Source organism: Danio rerio, chromosome 5 (genome assembly GCF_052040795.2).
Source record: "Danio rerio strain M-AB ecotype USA chromosome 5, GRCz13ab, whole genome shotgun sequence".
Classification (NCBI taxonomy): Eukaryota; Metazoa; Chordata; class Actinopteri; order Cypriniformes; family Danionidae; genus Danio; species Danio rerio.
In genome coordinates this window covers 67,125,530-67,146,622 of record NC_141025.1, presented here as the reverse complement: position 1 = coordinate 67,146,622, position 21,093 = coordinate 67,125,530, and the positions used below count along the sequence as shown (strand labels likewise).

The 21,093-nt window shown below is 33.3% G+C and overlaps 2 protein-coding genes across 13 annotated transcripts in view; one reads left to right on the top strand and one right to left on the bottom strand.

Annotated features, from left to right (window-relative positions):
* tmem132e (transmembrane protein 132E) overlaps window positions 1–21,093 on the bottom strand; it is a 1,079,249-nt gene that overhangs the window by 747,266 nt on the left and 310,890 nt on the right. For 2 of the 12 annotated variants that reach the window (XM_087252403.1, XM_087252405.1), the window contains exons 4-5: window positions 20,743–20,832; window positions 16,141–16,294 (exon numbers count right to left, since the gene is read on the bottom strand). The exons of 7 other annotated variants lie outside the window; for them this stretch is intronic. The gene's annotated coding sequence lies outside the window, so the exon portion shown is untranslated. Of the gene's footprint in view, window positions 1–16,140; window positions 16,302–20,742; window positions 20,833–21,093 lie in introns of all 12 variants that reach the window. 3 more of the 12 variants (XM_087252411.1, XM_087252412.1, XM_087252408.1) reach the window with 2 other exon arrangements.
* LOC147844446 (uncharacterized) overlaps window positions 1–21,093 on the top strand; it is a 528,585-nt gene that overhangs the window by 400,316 nt on the left and 107,176 nt on the right. The window lies entirely within an intron of this gene.

The following is a 21,093-nucleotide window of genomic DNA, read 5'->3' as shown; positions in this document are numbered from 1 at the left end:
ACAGCGCAAGAGAGTTGATACATATTCTCGTCTAAAGGTGAAAACCCTGTATTGTTCTTACAGGGCACAATACAAGCTTTTGTCTTCATCTTGAATTGGTCCAAATCCTGGGGGAGTCTATGCATAATACAAAAAAGCTTTTGATAAAATAAATAAATAAATATCATGTAACAGATTGGATTGGTGCCGTCCAGGCTGCAATTTAGATGTTCGCCAGTGGGATTTGCTTTATTTTTGAAGGAGATGCTCTTTGAGGTCTGCATTTGTATTTTATGTCATTTATCCACTCTTAAATAGTTGACACAAATGAACGCTCCTGTCCTCATTTACCACTTGTCATCTAGCAGACAATGAAGGGACGTAAGGTGATTCACGCACAATATTAAATTATATATCAGTCAGTCCATTCACACAGAATGTGTCATTGCAATGAGAGATGGAGTGAGTAATGGTTTTAAAAACTGCCTCCTCCACAATGTTACCGTCAAAGAAAACAGTTGCACTAAAAATATTTATTAGATTGTTAAAAAAATTAAATTAATTATATATTAAATTAAATTAGATGAATTATCCATTATTACATCTTAAGGTTAACTTGTTGCAAACAATCTTTATGGGCTAAATTTAAACAAATAAAACTGTGAAATGTTCAACTTAATTTTTTTGTTTAGATTCAGCCCATAAAAACTGTTTGCCACCTCTTACCTACAGTTAAATGTAGCACATCCAATGAACCAATTTCTTTAGTGTACTGGAAACATTACAATCCTTGCCTCGTCTATAAGTCATTCTGAATGGTCCACTGCTTTGGAACTGAAGTTGGCTGTTTCTCAATACAAAGTATGCAAAGTTTGGATTTGAGTCCTTGGAAGTTCAGACTTGGAAGAACAAACAGAGGATACAAGTCGAGTACTTCTTCAAATGGAACAGCAGTGTACTTTAAATTGCTGCTAACCTCACCATAGATTTATTGGTGTCACTGTATATTAACAATAAAATTATTTAATTATAGGAAGCACAACCTTAAAATTAATAGTATATTAATATTATAAATTAATATTTTTTTAAGAATGAGTTCATAAAAATGTGAAGTAAAATGTGTTATTATACACAGAATCGTGTCTTTGATTATCCGATAAGTATAAAGTACAAGACATACACAATAAGAAATAAAGATAACGTCAATTTGGTAGGCAAAGACAAACACCACACAACACAGTAACGTAATTAAACACAATTATAAAACGTAACAAAACACTGCCAAAATAATACACCTGAAAACATCATCTGTTAGACATGCACGAGATGTATTAAATATCTTATTTTAACTACAGTGAAGAGATGAGACCCAGCGGTACATCTGTGATGGACTGGTTGAAGTAAAGCTGGAAGGTGATGATAAATACAGGGAAGGTGATGATGAACCTCCCGCTGACAGAGTCCGCATAAGCTGAGGCACATCGTCAAAGATGCATCTTTGTGAATAAACTGCCGATTAAAGTTTATAACAACTACATTCTTACCTGAAAAACTCTTAAAGCTTTATTTTGTGACACAACAGAGGACCATTTTAAATTCATGCGGGTTTTATCCTCCACCAATATAGCTTTCACTGGTTGGGCTGCAATGCATTCTGGGATACCAGTGCTTCGCAAGTTTACACAAGTCACCTCTTAATGCATCCTTGCCAAAAGGGGCAGAGCAAGTACACATCAGGGAATTGTATCTGTACTTGGCAAAATGTGAACTTTGAATTGGAACAGTACTTCGGCGATGGTTGATAACATTTCACGAGGACACAAGAACACAAGTACAGACAAGAACGCATATTGAGAAACAGCCATTGAGGGTGAAAATTCTTCAAAACTTGACACAATATGTTATACTGGGTTCACACCAAATGTGAATGCAAAATTAATGAGAGTAGATACAAAGTCAATACAAATGCTTTAATAAAGGCAGACAAATTTTCTACCCTATTCCACCAGCATGAACAAAACGCTATTGCCGGTTTGGAGCAGGTTCAATTGGAGAGCCTTCAAGAGCTACTTTTCCACAATCCGAGAGCCACCATAAAGCTAGGTCTGTTGTCATCGTCATGATGCATTCATCTTATATTTCCCAGCAACACAAATTGGGAAGCACCAAATACTGTATATACACAGCATCAATAATGCATTCCTATTATGCACCACGCTGCAGTTATGTTTATATTAACGGACAATAATAGCAATAATAACATGTTCATACAGCATACTGTAGATTGTAAAGATGGACATTATGATCAATAATAGCAGAATCACATTGCATGCTGTAGTTTGTATAGACAAATATTATAATTGATAATAACATGTTTACAAAGAGCGCTGTACATTAGGTATTGTTTGAAGATCAAAATGCTTTTTTACCATTCTAAGACAAGAATGGGTGTTTTAGGAGCAAGCGATAATATTATATTAATACAGCACATCTTACACATGAGTGGTGCACCGGCTACTGCCTTAACATATCTCTTCTTTATCTTTACGCCATGTTCCAAACTCTTTCAAGCTAGCTGTTATTAAGCCTACTATTAAGAAATAACAACTGGATCCCAGCAACTTAGCTAATTATAGGCCTATTTGAAATCTCCCATTAATGTCTACTACAAAAAGTTGTTTCTGCCCAATTATGCTCTTTTCTACAGATGAACAATGTTTTTGAAGTGTTTCAGTCAGGTCTCAGGCCTTATCACAGTACAGAAACCATGTTATTGAAAATGACCAATGATCTACTTATAGCTGCTGACAGAGGCTACATCTCGTTACTAGTTTTACTTGACCTCAGTGCTGCATTCAACACAATCGATCATGATATCCTCATAGATTGCTTACATTTAACGGCATCCATGAACAGGCTTTATAATGATTTAAGTCATATTTGACTGACTGTTACCAGTTTATAAATATAAATGGATGGCTTTCACAAGTCAGGCCAGTTAAGAATGGGATGCCTCAAGGATCAGTTTCAGGCCCTTTGCTGTTTACAATATACATACTACTCCTGGGAGACATTATTAGGAGCCACAGCATCAGGTTCCACTGCTATGCAGATGTAATTCAATTATATATTTCAACAAAGATGGATGGACTTCCCGTATTAGCATTTTCATTAAAAGAAATGTGAGTTTTAAAGCTGATTGAAGTTTTGTTGAGTTTAACAAACTTTCTCCCAATCATTTAGGTTATAATATACATTTTATTTTTCATTATTCTGCTTGTTTTGTACTTTTGTTTTGTTTTCTGTAGCTGATTGTGGCAAAACACCTCTGTCGGTTCAAAATAAACAGAAAATAGTAAGCACTTGGGATTTGCTGCCTATTACTATTGTCTATTGTACCAAGCCATGATCCCAAAAGCGAGTTATCTGTACATACAGAAATGTAACTAATGTGTACCATTAAATCCCTGATACATTTGTAACGAGCAAAGTTAACTGAATTTAAAATTAGCTTGCTACATTAAAAGAGTTTGTTTGTGTTTGTGTGTTGTATTTGATGTAGTATACGGCAGCTAATCAATAATAAGTAATAAACAATCTCTATTAATACAATTCTACTAATAGGTGTCACCATGAAGTGGTTAGCACGGTCGCCTCACAGCAAGAAGGTCAGTTATAATAATATAAGTGTGTAAATACTGTCTAATTAATATATGCTCAGATTTCTCAGGAATGGAAACTTTATGAAATGTTTGTTATTGTGTTATTTATATGTGCTAACTTGTTATTTTCTCACATTGTCTGATGCTCTGCAGTTCTACCGAGCACATCAATGCAATTCAAACCACAATAATTCAAACAACTAATCCAAACCAATCATTTATTCATCACTCTGACATCACAACATTTTTTTCTCAACAACAGAATACAAAATACTGCCTGCACACATCTTTAAAGGTACATTTCTCTCTAAGATAAAAATTTATCCATTATTTAATCGTCCTGGAATGGTTCCAAATCTTTATAAGCTTCTTTTATTGAGCACAAATAAAGATATTTTGAAGAAAGCTAAAAACCGTTGACTTCCATAGCAGAAAAAACAAACACTATGGAAGTCAGTGGTTAAAAGTATCCAGCTTGCATCAAAATATCTTCCTGAAATATGTTCTAAGTTTCTAAAAAAAAAATTTAAATTGTGTTTTCACAGTTCTTGAGGCTCCTATAAATGAGGCCAAATTATAATAATAAAAATCCAACACCCTTTAAGTGTATATATTTTTGTCCATTTCAATGGACAACTGGTCAATACAGTTGTACTACCCGAACATTATAACAACATAAAATACAAAAAAAATTAAAAAAAAAAACATACATGATTGGTGGTATAATCTTGACATTTATTTTCAAAATCACAAAAATTAAGATTGTAACATTTTTTTTTACTTCAATTTCGAGGTTTTCGAGGAACTTTGTCTGTATATGCAGGTCTGTATATTCTGCATAAGAGCAGTGGTGGAAAGAGTACTGAAAAATCATACATAAGTAAAAGTACCATAACTTGCCTAAAAATGAAGTGCAAGTAGAGTAAAAGTATCTGTTGTAAATATTGGTATAATTATGAGTAAAAAGTAGACCTTTCAAAAGTACTCAAGAGTAGTGAGTATTACGCTGTAAAAAGCTAATGCATTTACATGTAATTTGTGGATGTGTGTAAACGAAATTAAAGTTATTAAATAACATTAATAAGACATTAATATTAGGTTAGATTTAGGTTGTGATGACAGGTGACCAAAATTCAATGTCTAGCCATCGTCTAAGGACAACGTTATTGTGATGTCCAATTACAACGTCAAATTATGTGGATATTTGGTTGATTTTAGGTTGTGATGTAAAGTGACCAAAATCCAACATTGAGCCTACATCTTAAACCAACATCATATTGACATCAAATACCAAAATCCAACATCTGATAGAAGTCATATTGGTAACGTCCACACAACATCAAGCTGTAGCATCATTAGATATTGATATTTGGTTGATTTTAGGTTGGACTTTGATGTCAGCCTGACGTTGCATTCACGACGTCAACCCGCTTTTCATTTCCAAACAAAATGCAACATCCCTAAGACGTTGGTATACAACGTCAATCTGACGTCATGTTGACGTCTTGTGCCTGCTGGGTGTTTAGGGCCATTTCAGTCATTATACAGTAAACATCCGTCATCTTCTCATCAGTGACATGCATCTAAGCAGTCACTGGGTCAATGTGTGTAAAGATTTTGGACATATTCTTGGACACTTTTAATGCTTATAAACAGTTTGCTGCAATAATAAATCAGCAATGTCTTGAGGCAGTTCATTATAATGTGATTTATGTGCGAATTTATTGGACAAGTATCACACGACTGGTTTTTCGAATCCCCATAGACAGGAAAAACTAAAGTAGTGACGGAAAAGGAAGGAAAACAGTGGAGTAAAAGTACCGATACTGCACTAAAAGTGTATTCAAGGGGAAGTAAAAGCAAACATTTTTAAAATAACTTAGTAAATTAAAATTTCAGAGACAAACTACTCAAGTACAGTAGTTTGGGTATTTGTAATTTGTTACCAACGAATTAGTACATCGATACCAATAATCAACCAGCAATACTGGAGATTTGATTTCAGTAACAGATCTTGAACCTATCCATCCTAATAGACAAACATATTTTTTAAAAAATCCTGATCTAAAGCTTACAATGTTACAAAAGATGTGAAACTTTAACCTGTTAGCCAGCACTCACTTTGGGGGATTTACACCTACCTAACTTTAAATAGTAAAAGTTCCTTACTCCAGTAAGCTACAAACACAAATTAGGTACCTTGGAAAGAAGACACTTTGGGCTTTACTGTGGTAAAAGGGAAAATTTTATGTTAGAAATATAAAAGTTATGCATTATGAAGTAATGAGAAAAATAAATTGTATCGTGTTCAATATTTGTTATCTCATATACAAACACAAGAAAACATTAATGTAATGTCCTGGAAAAAAATATGCCTTGAAAGCTAAGTGTTTCACAGGTTTATATTTTAAATTTGATGAAGATAGAATGCAAAATGAGATTTCTGTAAAACGTTTTCCAAGACTTTATCAACATCCTTCTTTCTCTCATTATCAGAGGCACTTTCTCAAAAATGACCATAGTAAGTGCAATCCCTCTTTTTTTTTTTTACATAAAATCTATGAAATATTGGCAAACATATTAATAAATGTAAATAAAAACATTGTAAATGTGGCTTACGTCTGTGTCTGGAGTGAAGTGATGCCATGCTGCTTTTCAGAGAAATGATTTATTTTTATTTTTTTCAAATTACAACATGCTGAGCCCTACCGGCATTTGATTAGACGACAATCTTCCACTCTCATAGACTGCAGGCTTTAAATTGAATGAAATGCTCAGGAACCACAAAAAAACATGGGTTGACACGTGATTTCCATTGGAAGGGGTTACAATTTTGTGTTTGTACCATTCAAATAATAGACTGTTTACCAGCAGTTTATGTTACTTGTTTGTTTTAAAAACATACAGTTCACATCTAAAATACATTCGGTCATAACATTCAGCATGCATTACTTTCAGCAAACACCTCTAGTCAGGGGATTATTTTGGCTTGTGTTCATTTAACACGAACCTAGCAGCACTGTAATAGTGGCGACATTGTGATTATTTTGGCCTATTATTCCTTGCTCTCCTCTGCAAGGAAGTGAATTTGTGTTGATATTCAGGTAAGGTGATAATGGTCTGATAATTAGCCCCACCCTATTATGACCAGCAGCCCATTAGCACTGACAAACATTAAACACCTTTCCAAGAATCTTTCATAGCTCATACCCCTCTCTCACTTCAACTTGCCGCTAATGGAGCTGGCATTTGCAGGGAGCCATTACTTTAATTTATTTTAATGCTGGCTCGCAAAAAAAAAAAAAAGAGAGAGGAAAAAAAAGGCTGACAATTTTTTGAGAGCTATCCTTCTTGCTCAAGGAGCACCACATCTCTCCCTAGATTCTTATTTACATATTTATTAAAAATTTGTACTAAGCAAGCTATTTATTTAGAAAATGTTAGAATGCGTTCTCTATCTAAAGAGAAAGATGTGTGATTATGCTAGCCATCTACTTTCCTTGGAGAAAAGAGAAACATATGACTTTCCACGGCTCACATGCATTGATTGTACCACTCTTGAAGTGAACGAAAAAAAAAATATGCTGAGAAATCTATGGCCATTAAAAGCAGCGATGAATGGCTGAAATTGTCTGCTGCTCTCTTTCTCTAAAGTCAGCAACTGAAATAGCTGATCGGTCATGCAATTGCGGGAGGAAATAACAAGTTGTCAATGTTGTCAAAGAAGGGATGTGAAATACACCCTTGATAACACACATACAGTACATTCATTTGTTGTGTTTCGCATCACTACAGAGAGTTGAACTAACAACTGAGTCACAAGTCATCTTTAATTCTTTGGTGCTTTTTATGTGGATTGTGTCGAAGTTGCTTTACATTGACGAAGGATAAATGGATAGAATAAAATGATTCTTTTATATTTCATCACTGTAAAGGGGCACAATACAGTCTCAAATGTTTGAGGTGCTTTGTGTTAAAGGTTCTATAACTTTGTCTATACAAAAGGAAAAAGATCAAAAAGGAAGAATGGAGATAAATGTAAAGCTCAGTAAATGATACATTGATAAGGTACCATAGGCAGATTTCAACTCTGATAACTGGACTGACGCAGTTTTAATTTACTAGAATGTCCATGTTAAGCTACTTTGACACAATCTACTTTGTAATAGCCCTTTATAAATAAGCATGAATTAAATTGATTAATGTACATATAGTGCATACATAAGTCTTATTGTTAACAAGTGCAACTTGTAATATTTACTTTTATTATATTAAATTATTTAATTAACTTTTTTATTATACAAGTTTTATATTATTTAATGATTGTAATTTCTGAATTATCAATCTGTCACGATCACCAGCAATCTAGCCTGTGCTGGAGAACTACACATCTGCTACTCTAATGTACTACACCTCCTATCATGCACCTCACACACACCAGTTCCTGATTCCCCATTTACACGCACAGCTAGAAGCGCATGATAGACTGATAACCAGGACTATAAACACAGCACACACCACTTTGCTGAGTCTTGAGATCTGTAAGTGAGCATTACTGAAGCGTTTCCTTTCCTTGCTGTGTTTTTGACCTTTGCTTTGTTTTACTGTTTATGTTGTTTTATCTCCTGTCCCGACCATTCACCTGTATGCTGACCTCGCTCCTGTATGTCCCTGTTTTGTCCCAGGCGTTGCTTGCTTTATGATTCTCTTAGTAAACTGCATTTGGATCGACTCGACTCATTACGCAATGCAATACTTAATTTAATTTAAGCCTTAACTTAACAACAATAATAATAATACATTTTATTTAAAGGCGCCTTTCTAGGAACTCAGGGACACTGTACAATCAACAAGAGCAATAAAACAGTGCAAATAAAATTAAGTATTAAAAGCCATCTTAAATAAGTGGGTTTTAAATTTTGATTTGAACAGTGTAAGGGAGTCAATGTTTCTGATGGCAGGTGGTAGTGAGTTCCAAAGCCGCGGAGCAGAGCGGCTAAATGCTCTGTTGCCCATAGTTGAAAGGCGAGAAGAGGGAACAGACAAGTGGAGGGAGGAAGAAGATCGCAGGGTGCGAGAAGGAACAGAAATGTGGAAGAGGGCAGACAAATATGGAGGGGCGAGGTTGTGGATGGCTTTGAATGTTAAAATCAAGATTTTAAAGTCAATTCGAAAATGAACAGGTCACCAATGAAGCTGCTGCAGGACAGGGGTGATGTAATGAGAAGAAGGGGTTCTGGTGATGATACGGGCAGCTGAGTTCTGGACCAACTGAAGCTTACGGAGAGATTTATAAGTGAGACCAAAGAGAAGAGAGTTGCAGTAATCTAAACGAGATGTGACAAGATTATGAACGAGAACAGCAGTGGCATGAGGGGTAAGAGAAGGGCGGAGACGGTTAATGTTGTGTAGGTGGAAGTAAGCAGACCAGGTGATGTTATTGATGTGAGAATCATAGGATAGGGTGCTATCAAGGATGACACCCAGACTCTTAACCTGTTTAGAGGGATAAATGGAACAGTCGTCAATTGAGATTGAAAAGCTGTCAGTTTTGGAGAGTGTTGATTTGGTACCAACAAGCAAAACCTCAGTTTTTTTAATTATTTAATTTGAGGAAGTTAAGAGAGAGCCAGGACTTGATTTCTGCTAAGCAGACTGTAGGTGGAAAACAAGAAGAGGGTTTGCCAGAGAGATAGAGCTGGGTGTCATCCGCATAGCAGTGTAACTGTATGTTATATTTATGGAGAATATTACCAAGTGGAAGGAGATAGATGATAAAAAGTAGGGGCCCCAGGACTGAGCCCTGGGGAACACCCAAAGAAACTGTAAAATGCTGAGAAGCGAATGATTTGAGTTGAATGAGCTGAGTGTGGCCAACAAGAGAGAATCTAAATATGAATTAATTGTGTAATATATTCAAATAAGAAAACAAGTGTAAAAAAATATATAATACTTCATAATACAGTTTTTGTCATATTTTTAGTGAACCAAAATATAGTTTTTAACATACATGCATACAGTACATACATGTCAAAGCTTGACATTAAGGACTGCCCGACTGCCTGGAGCCAGCGTGTGAGATCACAGACAATCAGGCCAGTACTGCCTTGTCACTAAAGTTTAATTTGGGTGCAACTGTTTGGTTGTGACTGTGTGTGCAAATAGGCTGCTTTCACACTTAGATGTTTGTTTCGGAAGCTGTCTTGTTTGCCTAGTTAGCGCAGTTAATTTGGCATATGCGAATCCTGCAATCATGCTCAGATCTGCACCATCGATCGGCCTGAGATCACCTGAGTGAGGTGGTCTCAGCTCAATTGAAACGAACTCTGGAGCTGAATGATTGTAGTGAGAAAGCAAAACGATTCAACAAACTTACAAACCATGCTATATTACAGTGAATTATGGTTGTGTAATAGCCATATATATGACTATAATGTATGAAGAGAGAAATATGAGTAGGGCAGGATGTCATACCTATAGACAAATGTGTGTTTTATGTCGAAAAAGAAAGTGAAAGCATGCTGAAATATCACAGAGTGTTGTTTATCCGTTAGAAAAAATCCTTAGTGTTGAAGCCTGCATGAAAAAAATGCAAAAAAAAACAGTTTTTACTTGCATTTGTTGCAAATAATTTCATTGTCAAAACAAAATATTAAATACATAAAAAATGCATTATTCAAATGTACTAAAATAAAAAAGCAAAAAAAGTTGAGAAGATTTTATACTTAAGCATTTCAGCCAGACAGTTTTTTACTGAATAACTAAACCATTTTTCTTGGCTTTCTCCTACATTGTTTTTGTCTCTCTCTCTCTCTCTTTTTTTTTTTTTTTTTGCACTTGCCACCGCATGGTCACAGTAGAATCCTAAAACAGTTCTTCAAAGTTGAGTCTCTTCTCCTCGCAAAATGTAAAACTTGTTATTTAGTCTGTGTCACTCAGTCAAGCTGTGCTAGTGTTTGACAGTGTACACTGCTTTATTCCCTGCTGCAGATGTACATGCCTGCTAATCTAATAGCTCTGACTGCTCTGTGGCAGTGATAGACAGAGAGAAAAGAGAGCGAGACCCTGCTGATTTCACTGATGGCATCCCCTGATCTCCCACCCAGGCAGCAGGGATGCAATATCCCTTTCTCACAGGCAATAATATTCACACCACAGCACTGCAATATGGAGATGGTGCTTGAAATATATACAACACAAATCTTCTCTGCTCCTGCTTGCATACAATACGATCCAATGAAAAAAATCATGGTAGCTGGTTGCAAACCAATTATATCAGCTGACTATTAACAAACACGTTAAATTTAGTAATGTTCAACTTAATTTGTTAGTTTAAATCCAGCTTATGTAAATTCTTTGCAACCAGTTATCTTAAGAAAAAAAAATGTAAATACAATTAATCATTTTTTCAAGAGGAGATTGACTGAAAACTTTCCTTGATTCCACAGTTAACACTTTTAAATCATTACAATTACATATTTTTATGCAAATGTCAAGTTTTAAAAGGATAAAAAAAATCAAAACTACAAAAAACATTTTCAACAGACCATTTATCAACAAAAGATCGTAAGTCGTTTGTTAATCTAAAATTAACATACTCAGTTCTAAGTTATTTTATTCCTCCCGGTTATTTATATACTGCCATTTCTGCTTGCATACAATTCGATATGTTATGATACTATATGATACTTTGCTTGGCCATAACTTAATGCTGAGTTAATTGAGATTTCAATCAGGTTTGCATCAGGACTCTGGGCTGGCCATTTCACATAAATGTTTTCCGCGTCAACTGAATTCAACTATAAAATTTAAAATAAACATACTCAATTTTAAGTAATTTTGATCTTCGTGTTTATACTGCCATTTTTGCTATTCTGCTTGCATACAATATATGTTATGATATGATAAGATACATTACAATATAAGAGAAAATATTGATTGACTGAAAACTTACCTTTATTGCACAATTAAAACTTTTAAATCATCACCATTATTATTTAATTTTTATGTAAACCTCAATTTTAAAGGATGAAAAAACTATCAAAAATACAAAAAAAAAAAAAAACATTGCCAACAGATCATTTAACAACAAAAGATTGTGAATTGTTTGTAAACATACTTAATTCTAAGTAATTTTAATCCTCATGCTTATTTATACTGCCATTTTTGCTACTTGTTTCTGCTTGCATACAGTACAATATGTTATAATATGGTATGATACTTTGCTTGGCCATATTTTTTTTTTGAGATTTTTAATCTGGTTTAGATCAGGACTCTGAGCTGGCAATTTCAAGTTAAGTTTTTTGGCTTCAACTTAATTCAACTCAATTAAAAAAATAAACATACTCAATTCTAAGTAATTTCAACTTATTTAAAATGCATTATTTGCTACTCTGCCTGCATACAATCCGATATGTTATGATACGATACAATACAATTTGATTGACTGAAAAATTACCCTTTATTCCACAATTAATACTTTTACATCACCTTTATTACATAATATTTAAGCAAATGTTACACTTTTAAAAGGATAAAACCAACACTGTCAACAATAAAAAGAAAATTTCCAACAAACAATTTTTTAACAAAATTTGTAATGTAAATAGCTTGTTGTGAGCTATTTGATTTCTCCTGCTTATGTATACTGCCGTTATTGCTTAAACTACAATAAAATATAACAGTTGACATTTTAAATATATATTTGTTATTTATATTGATATGCAATAATAAAACCCTTTACAATAAAGACTTAGTAAAACGTATTAACCAACAATGCCAGAAAGTCTTTTTCCACCTGGTTATGCCCATTCCAAGGGCTCTAGAGATTGCGTACCACAATTAATAAAATTCAAGACCTGGGAAGAGATGATGCCAACCCTCAAGGACTTCCTGGACAACATATACACTTAATACACTTCATTAAACATGTACACATGGACATCCCCTAAATTCTATATAACTACCGTTTAACTATGTTTATATTTAATAACTTTAACTGTTAAAAGGTATAAGTTAGATAATCATTTATATATTAATTTTCCTTTGGCCTAGTCCCTTATTTATCATAGGTTGCCACAGCGGAATGAACCACCAAATATTACGGCATATGTTTTGTGCAGCGAATGCCCTTAGCCACAACCCATTACTAGGAAACACCAATACACTCTGGCATTCACACATGCATTATTCACAACCAATTTTTATCCAGTTCAATACAGTACTGTAAAGCGCATGTCTTTGGACTGTGGGGTAAAACTAAGCTCCTGGAGGAAACCCACATGAACACGACAAGTTGATTTGTTTAAGTTATTAGTAACTAATACAGCAATGTAAACTAATCATCTTAACTTTTCTAAATTTTATTGTAATGCAATAATTTACACTTTTTTAAAGCTGCTTTGAAACAATTATTGTGAAAAGCATTATACACATAAACCTGAATGGAGAAGAGAAGAGAAGAGAAGAGAAGAGAAGAGAAGAGAAGAGAAGAGAAGAGAAGAGAAGAGAAGAGAAGAGAAGAGAAGAGAAGAGAAGAGAAGAGAAGAGCTCTGTAACACTGCTGCCAAATTAATGTTACTGAAGATTCTCATAAAAGATTAAACTTCTGGTTAAAGTGATGAATTTATAAAGTGCAATGTTCTCATTAAAACTTGCTTTAAAAACTCATTAAAATATTTTGGACTTTTAGTCTGTGTGTGCTGTCTTTAAAGCTATACAGCTCGTGATCAAATAATAATATAATCGTGAACAAAAAAACACTTTAACTCGATTAGCCTATTTATTTATTTTTTTACTTATATTATCATTTAAATTTTTATGGTAATGAATAATTAAAATGGAGATCAGATATCGAAAACAATTAGCAAACATTTGATTACTGACCATTAAGAGTTGTTTAGAATTTAGAAAAGTTTTATTCCAGGTGATCAAATTGTGTCAACAACAGGCCTTTATATTGTGAAAAACACAGTAATCAAAATTAAAGAACAACAATGATTGGAACGCAAATAAATATTGCAATTACAATTTCGTACGGCTACAGAAGTAAATTAGTAGGAAGTGCACAGAGACTTGCTTTAAATGACTTTGGCACCAATCTCTCACACTCTGCTGTTTTCTATATTGGATCTTCTTCAGTGTCTTTTACCCTTTGCTGAATGTAGTGGGCTCCTTAACTATAACTTTTGAATTTTTCACAGTTTTTCAATTTAGATCAATGTTTAGGTTTAGATCAGGACTTTGTTAGAGTTAAATTTCATTTAACTGTTTTCGGTTTCAACTGCTTTACTTGTTTTGCTGTGTGACTGGGCTCATTGTTCTGTATGAAAATTGCTGGCTGATTGGTTGATGATGCAGAGAGGAAACTGTATGTTGCTGTATGGGCTGCTGATAAACATTTGTATTCACTCTGCTATGTACAGTAGCTGTAAAAAATAAATAAATAAATAAATAAATTAAAAAAAATTTAAAAAGACCACACTTTTTTTGGTCTTATGGGTCTTTTGGTGATGTTTTCAAGTCAGTGTCTGTTGATATCGACGTTGGCCAGAACAAGAAATCGGCTTCAGAAAAACAATATGGAGGCATTGAATACACCTCAGGTGACAACATCAAAGCGCTTATCATGCTGAGTGCAAATTCACACAGTGTGAGCTGTGTTTAATTAATTTATTTTTATTTTCTTTGATTTTTTCTCCTTGTGATACTCAGCTCCATGCAAAGAATAACAAAATTGCAAAAGACACCTTGATGGATGAATTAATCACCGTGATTTAACACATTCTCTAACGCACTTAATTACAGAAAAAAAAAGAAAATAAGCCAATAATGATTTGTTGTGACCATATATGACAAAACTCCCTGTAATTAACAATGCCCACAGTGCTTGCCAGGCGTCTGCACTGCACAGAGTAGCCATTTATATTGTCTGGACAAATCAGGGACAGCAGATGATATATCAAATGCCATTTTTTTCCATTGCAGAAAGCATCACAACAGCAGAATCATCACCTTCATTTGAAAAATAAATTATAATGTTGGCAGAAATATAGTCACCAACATGGCATCTGCTATTGAGAAAGTAAGCAAATATAATTACATCCCACGGACATTCAGACAATGGGTAACATTGAGACTAATTACTGCACTGTGTATTCAAAAATAAGTGAGAGCGTACAATAGAATAAAATATATGTTCGAATTGAGATTCTCACTTTACATATGTAAGAATGTGACTTATTTTAATAACCACTTGTCAAAGTGATGATATGAAGAGTGTGGTTTCAAAACACTATAAATCCATTCAGATTCATTTCAATAAATATGTTTTTTCTTTATCAAGAATATAGCCAGATGAAACCACTATTTTCTTTTTCGAACTTTCACATATTAAAAAAAAATCATAATAAAATAATAATAAAATATTATTAATAATAATAATAATAATAATAAAATAATAATAAATTAATTTTAAGTTGCTTTGCTGTATGTATGTTTTTGACTCTTCTTAAGCTTAAAAATACCATAACATATTTGCAGTTGTTTAATAAACATGCAAATTAGCTGAACATTTAATCTGAAAAACAAAGTTATTCTCCTTTGAAAATGTGCATTCTGTTTCGCAATGTCCATCTTTCTTTTGCTCCACCAACTGCCATTTTACCCAATTATATTTCAGCACCCCAGGGGGGTGGGGGGTATGTTTTTTTTTTTTTTTTTCTCTAAAAGTTTTATTAAGAAGTTCGAATGCAGCATTTTGGTGCCTTTTTTTAAAAATATATTTTGTGCGTGATTAGCTTGTCATATGCATGCTTTTTTTCAGTACCAAAAATAATGACTGTTTTGTCAAGTTGCTTACTAAGATCATGTGCACATTTTGTTAGTCCAAACACACACTACATGTTATTTTTCAGTTTTATGGGGACTTCCAGTAGAAGTAGACGTATGGTATTCATTAATGCAATTTGTTGTGATAATCAATATGCACAATATTGATAATTATTTTAACTTTTAGAGTGCTTTTGAAATATATTCAGATTGTATTATAGTGGTTGTTCATTATAGCACCACATGCTTGAATATTTAATAGGTGATTCACATTCAAACAGACATTATTATATGCAAATATAACATGCAAAATTCTTACTTTGGCTTTTTGTTCGTTATGCTTTCAATAAAATAAATCAAATTAATTAATTAAAAAAATATTAGTTATTATTACAGTACATGAAAAAATGGCCACTGAGAAATATTTGACCTTGATCTGCTTACTCTGCAGACCCAACATGGATTTGGATTGTCTTAACTGTTATCCATTCAGGTGTGTAAAACTTATTTCACAAAATATTTCCTAATTTTTATGTCTATAAGACTTAAACAGAAAAGGCAAAGTCTGTTTCAGTTGCTGCTATGAGATTTTGTCTAAGTAAATCTTGGTCACTCAAGTCTCACACGGTAAAAAAGTTGACAACTTAAAATTGGAAGGAAACTTGCTTACCAGATTTATTTGAGTTGAGTCAACTTTAAACCCAAGTACTACATCAAGAAGGTTGCTGGCTCGAGTCCCACTAGGGCTAGTTGGCGTTTCTGTGTTCGAGTTTACATGTTCTCCCTGTGTTCACATGGGTTTCCTCCGGGTGCTCCGGTTTCCCCTACAGTCTAAAGACATGCGGTATAGGTGAATTGAAGTTTTGAATTAGTGAACATGAATCAAGTATACGACTACAAGACATAACTTCAGCAGTAGCAAGACACTTTATTGATTTTGGAGTTTGGACATGACTTTAACAACTAGAATGTACAGGAATTGAGGAAATATTTAAATCAAATAGAGGAGGTAATCTGAATAAAAGATGATTAGAAAGAAAAGCATTCTGGACTCATAAATTAAAATCACTTACACCAACAGGAATAAATGAGAAATTGGACCTTTCTGTGTTTCTTTATTGTATTATGGTTCATCTAAATTATTGTGAATCATGGATTTTAAGTATATAGTGATACAAATAACAAGATGGGCGGGGCAGTAGGTTGCCTCACAGCAAGAAGGTCGCTGGTTCGAACGTCGGCTCAGTTGGCGTTTCTTTAAATTCTTCTTTAAAGGCGTTTCTTTAAATTAACTTGCTGGATAATTTGGCGGTTCATTCTGCTGTGGCGACCCCGGATTAATAAAGGGACTAAGCCGACAAGAAAATGAAGGAATAATGAGATGAAAATGTATTTTTTATGCTTTGGACTGTCGGAATTTCATTGTATTGGTGTAGATATGAATAAGTGAATGATCATAATTGATATGTTGTTTTCCTGCACAATGGAGATAAGGCTTTTAAAGGTGAAGGAATTTTTTCTTGCGAGGTTAATTACAGTATATTGAAACGAAAATGAGATTGTTTTGAACTACTGAGCAGTCATCTAACTGATGATGTAATGTGTTTTGCTGTGGGATAAAAGCGTGAAGTGAATAGATGAGGAAAGCATTGTGACGACACTTCTGTGTTTTGTATCTCCCAAAAATGTCAAATAAAGCAATATTAAGTAATTATTCAATGAGTGCGAATCATGACCTTTTGAATGAAATTATTAACTAGATTAACATACCAAAAATGTAAAAACCGCGAGTACGCACGGTAAACTTCATTACTGATAAGTGAATTAAATAAACTAAATTGTCTGTACTGTATGAGTGTGTGTGTGAATGAGTGTGTATGTGTGTTTCCAACTGGGTTGCGGCTGGAAGGCATCTGCTGTGTAAAACATACGCTGGAATAGTTGGTGGTTCATTCCGCTGTGGCAACCTCAAAAATAGAGACTAACAAAAAGGAAAATGAATGAATGAATACGTTTAGTCAACAAATAATAACTGCATCAAGTTGCCTTAAAATGTTGAGTAATTTGTTTTACACGGTCATTGTACTGTCACTTATTCTTGAGAATACTTCCACATGATTCAGAACATTTAACTATATACGTATATGACACTTCACATGGCATTAAAACACTTAAGGACAAGCCAAGCGGCATGGTTTATTTAGACCTAACAGTTCACAATGACACTGATTCTCTCTCTTCCTAAACAGCCAAACACCTTCACCTCACTCTCACACCTCACTACAATAATTCATGTATTAGGGTTTATCAGTACACTGCTGAACTTTTCCTTTTCTAATCACTTTCACACATGGCTCACACGCATCACTACCTTTATATAGAATAAAGATGTCCGCAAAATTTTGTTTAGTGCATTAGCACAGAAGCTAATTACCTCTGTGCACGGTAAACGCACTGAATATTGACAGAGAACAAAAAATTGATTCGCTTGCTCACAGTGCAGGAGAATAATCAGAATTATTTGAGTCTCCAGCAGTTTGCAGCAAGTCATGGCAACCGTTCTTTCCAAATCATTTCATTATGTTGGAATTCAAACAAATGCTAAAAAACAGCTGTGCTTCTGTGTGTACATACACACACACAAACACATATATACATATATATATATATATATATATTTTTTTTTTTTCCACAGCATGTCTAATAATATTTTTTTTCTTTTTTTCTTTCGTGTAGAATAAAAGCAGTTTTTAACTTACATTTTTTTTTATTTATTACCCCTTTAAGCTATATATATATATATATATATATATATATATATAGCTTAAAGGGGCTAATAAATAATAATATATATATATATATATATATATATATATATATATATATATATATATATATATATAATTTTTTTATTTTTTTTTTATTATTGTCTACAGAACAAACTGTGGTCATAAAATACCTTGCTTAATTACTTTAAGCTTCCTAGTTAACCTAATTAACCTAGTTAAGCCGGTAAATGTCACTTTAAGCTGAATATAAGTGTATTGAAAAATATCTAGTAAAATATTATTTACTTTCATCAAATTTGTAGAAATTACTTATTAAAATTGTATGTTTAGAAATTAGTTGAAAAAATCTTATCTCTGTTAAACAGAACTTGGGGAAAAAAATAAACATGGGGGCTAACAATTCTGTATGATAACAAACTGTATTTGTCCTTCAGAAATTTGTAAAACACATAGTTTGTGTCTTTGACAACTGAACGAGTGACATACCAGCACATAACAATAGACAGTAGTGAATGGAAGTAGAATTCCATCCTTCACAGGCTCGTTTTGAAATCAGGATGGTGGCAGGCTGAAGACAATAGATGTCACGAAAGATATAAAACCTATAAAATCTGCCCGAACTGTGCGATATAGTGGCACTGAGCGACTGACCTTTTCAATGCTTCTAGTAATAATTGAAGGACAAAAGGGGAAAAAAAAGTACCATAGAAACAAATATTTTTTTGCTGAGTTACAGATGCACACACCTTCACATAGCATTACAAACACATAACACACACATACATTTCCATCCTGCCTGGATCCTAAACCACCCACCTTCCTCAAGGCCTGCTGAGGGAATGGAGCAGGCATTGTTATGTGACCTGCGACCCTGGATGTGCACTGTTATGCTACACCTGCTTCTGTCAGGAAGCACAGAATGCAGTTCAAGATGAGCAAGTCTCTGAAGGGTACACGCTGAGAAAAGCAGTAGATTTGGCTTCTGGAAGCTTCTAACAGTTCAGCTAACATGCAGTATCAGACATGCAAAATGTATAATGGCTTACTGGCTAAACTGTTTATAAACAGCATATTTTGAGACTATTAAATGATGTATTTTAAAGTTAGCATGAACTGGTCCAGTACAGATCTATTGTTCACCTAAAGAATAACAATGTGCGCTAGCAAAATTAACATTGTACATTTTGATTTCACATAAATTTTATGTATTTTTAAGTGATATTAGTTTACCAGATTCTGAAGGTGGTAAAATGTATTAATTAACAGTTGCCTCTAACTCTTTCTCTTTACGCTTTCAGTTTCAAATGCTTTATTACAATTAAAAAAAGTACATTCATTTTCTCAGATATGTTTCGACAATTTGAAATCAATTACAACTGTGAAGAAAAAAACTGGCACTGCAAAGAAATAATAGAGTAAATAAATGTAAACACTATTATATATTAGGGTTGTGAAATTAACACAAATAATTAGATACATATTCATTCATTTAAATACACTCATTAATCATATTAAGCTGTTCACATCACTGCTGAAAGAATCATGAGTAACTTACAGTTATAGAAACAAGTGGAACAATGACTTAGTTCCTTTTAGATTTAGTTTCTCATTTAGAGGATTGTTTCATTAAAGCTGAAATCCATAACGTTTTTTTGTTTGTTTGTTTGTTTGTTTGTTTGCATAAAAACGATCCAATATCTATTTTTAAGCAAGTAAATCATCAGCCAGTGTTCAAGTCCACTGCCTAACCTTTTACAACAGTAAGCTTTATTTAAAGTATAATCTTATATACTATAATGCAACAAGTCACAAAGTTGTTAACCTTAATTTAGCTCATACTTCCGAGACGTAGAAAATGTGACTGTAATATAATAAATAAATTATATAAAAAAACATAAATAAACTAATACTAAAATGATTTAAAAAAGTAAAAGGAGATTAATATTAATAAAATTAATTAATAAAAGTCATAATTTACAACTTTTGTGTCTTTTTAAACCTGAATAAATTGTTTTCTTTGTTGAACATTAAAAATAATTTGAAGAATGTTGTCAATCAACTATTTTGGATCGTTGCTTTAGGCTAATAATTCTGACTTCAACTGTGTGTATGTTTATATATATATATATATATATATATATATATATATATATATATATATATATATATATATATATATATATATATATATATATATATATATATAAATGTGTGTGTGTATGCATGTAATATGGAAATCTATAATATGTAATCAATTAATATGTAATCAATTCTACATTGAGCTAAAATACTTCCTTTGAAAGCAATTTTGCAAATGTTTACTTGATACTCATTACATTTAATTATAAATATTCCCAGTTTTTAAATATCCAAATAAATATCCAGGAACCTAAAAACACATAAATATCAATATGTAATAATGTTACAGCTTGACGTTGTGTGGACGTGGATATCTATCAGACATGGGATCTTGGTTGCCATACCTGATGAAAACATGTCATCATTTCACGTAAATATCATGGTGGTTTAAGATGTTGGCTCAACATTGGATTTAGGTCACTTTCCAACACAACCTAATATCAACGTCATTTGATGTCATTTTTGGACATGCAAATAATGTGTCAAGACTCTGGCTAGATATTGAATTTTGGTCACCCGACATCATTACCTTAATCTAACCTAATATGGTTGTGTGGTTGTGTGTCTGCTGGGTTGTAGCAAAATTTTATATGCAATTGGTTTGCAATCATTTATTCATTCATTCATTTATTCATTTTCCTTCAGCTAAGTTCCTTATATATCAGGGGTTGACAGTGGAATGAAGTGCCACCTAT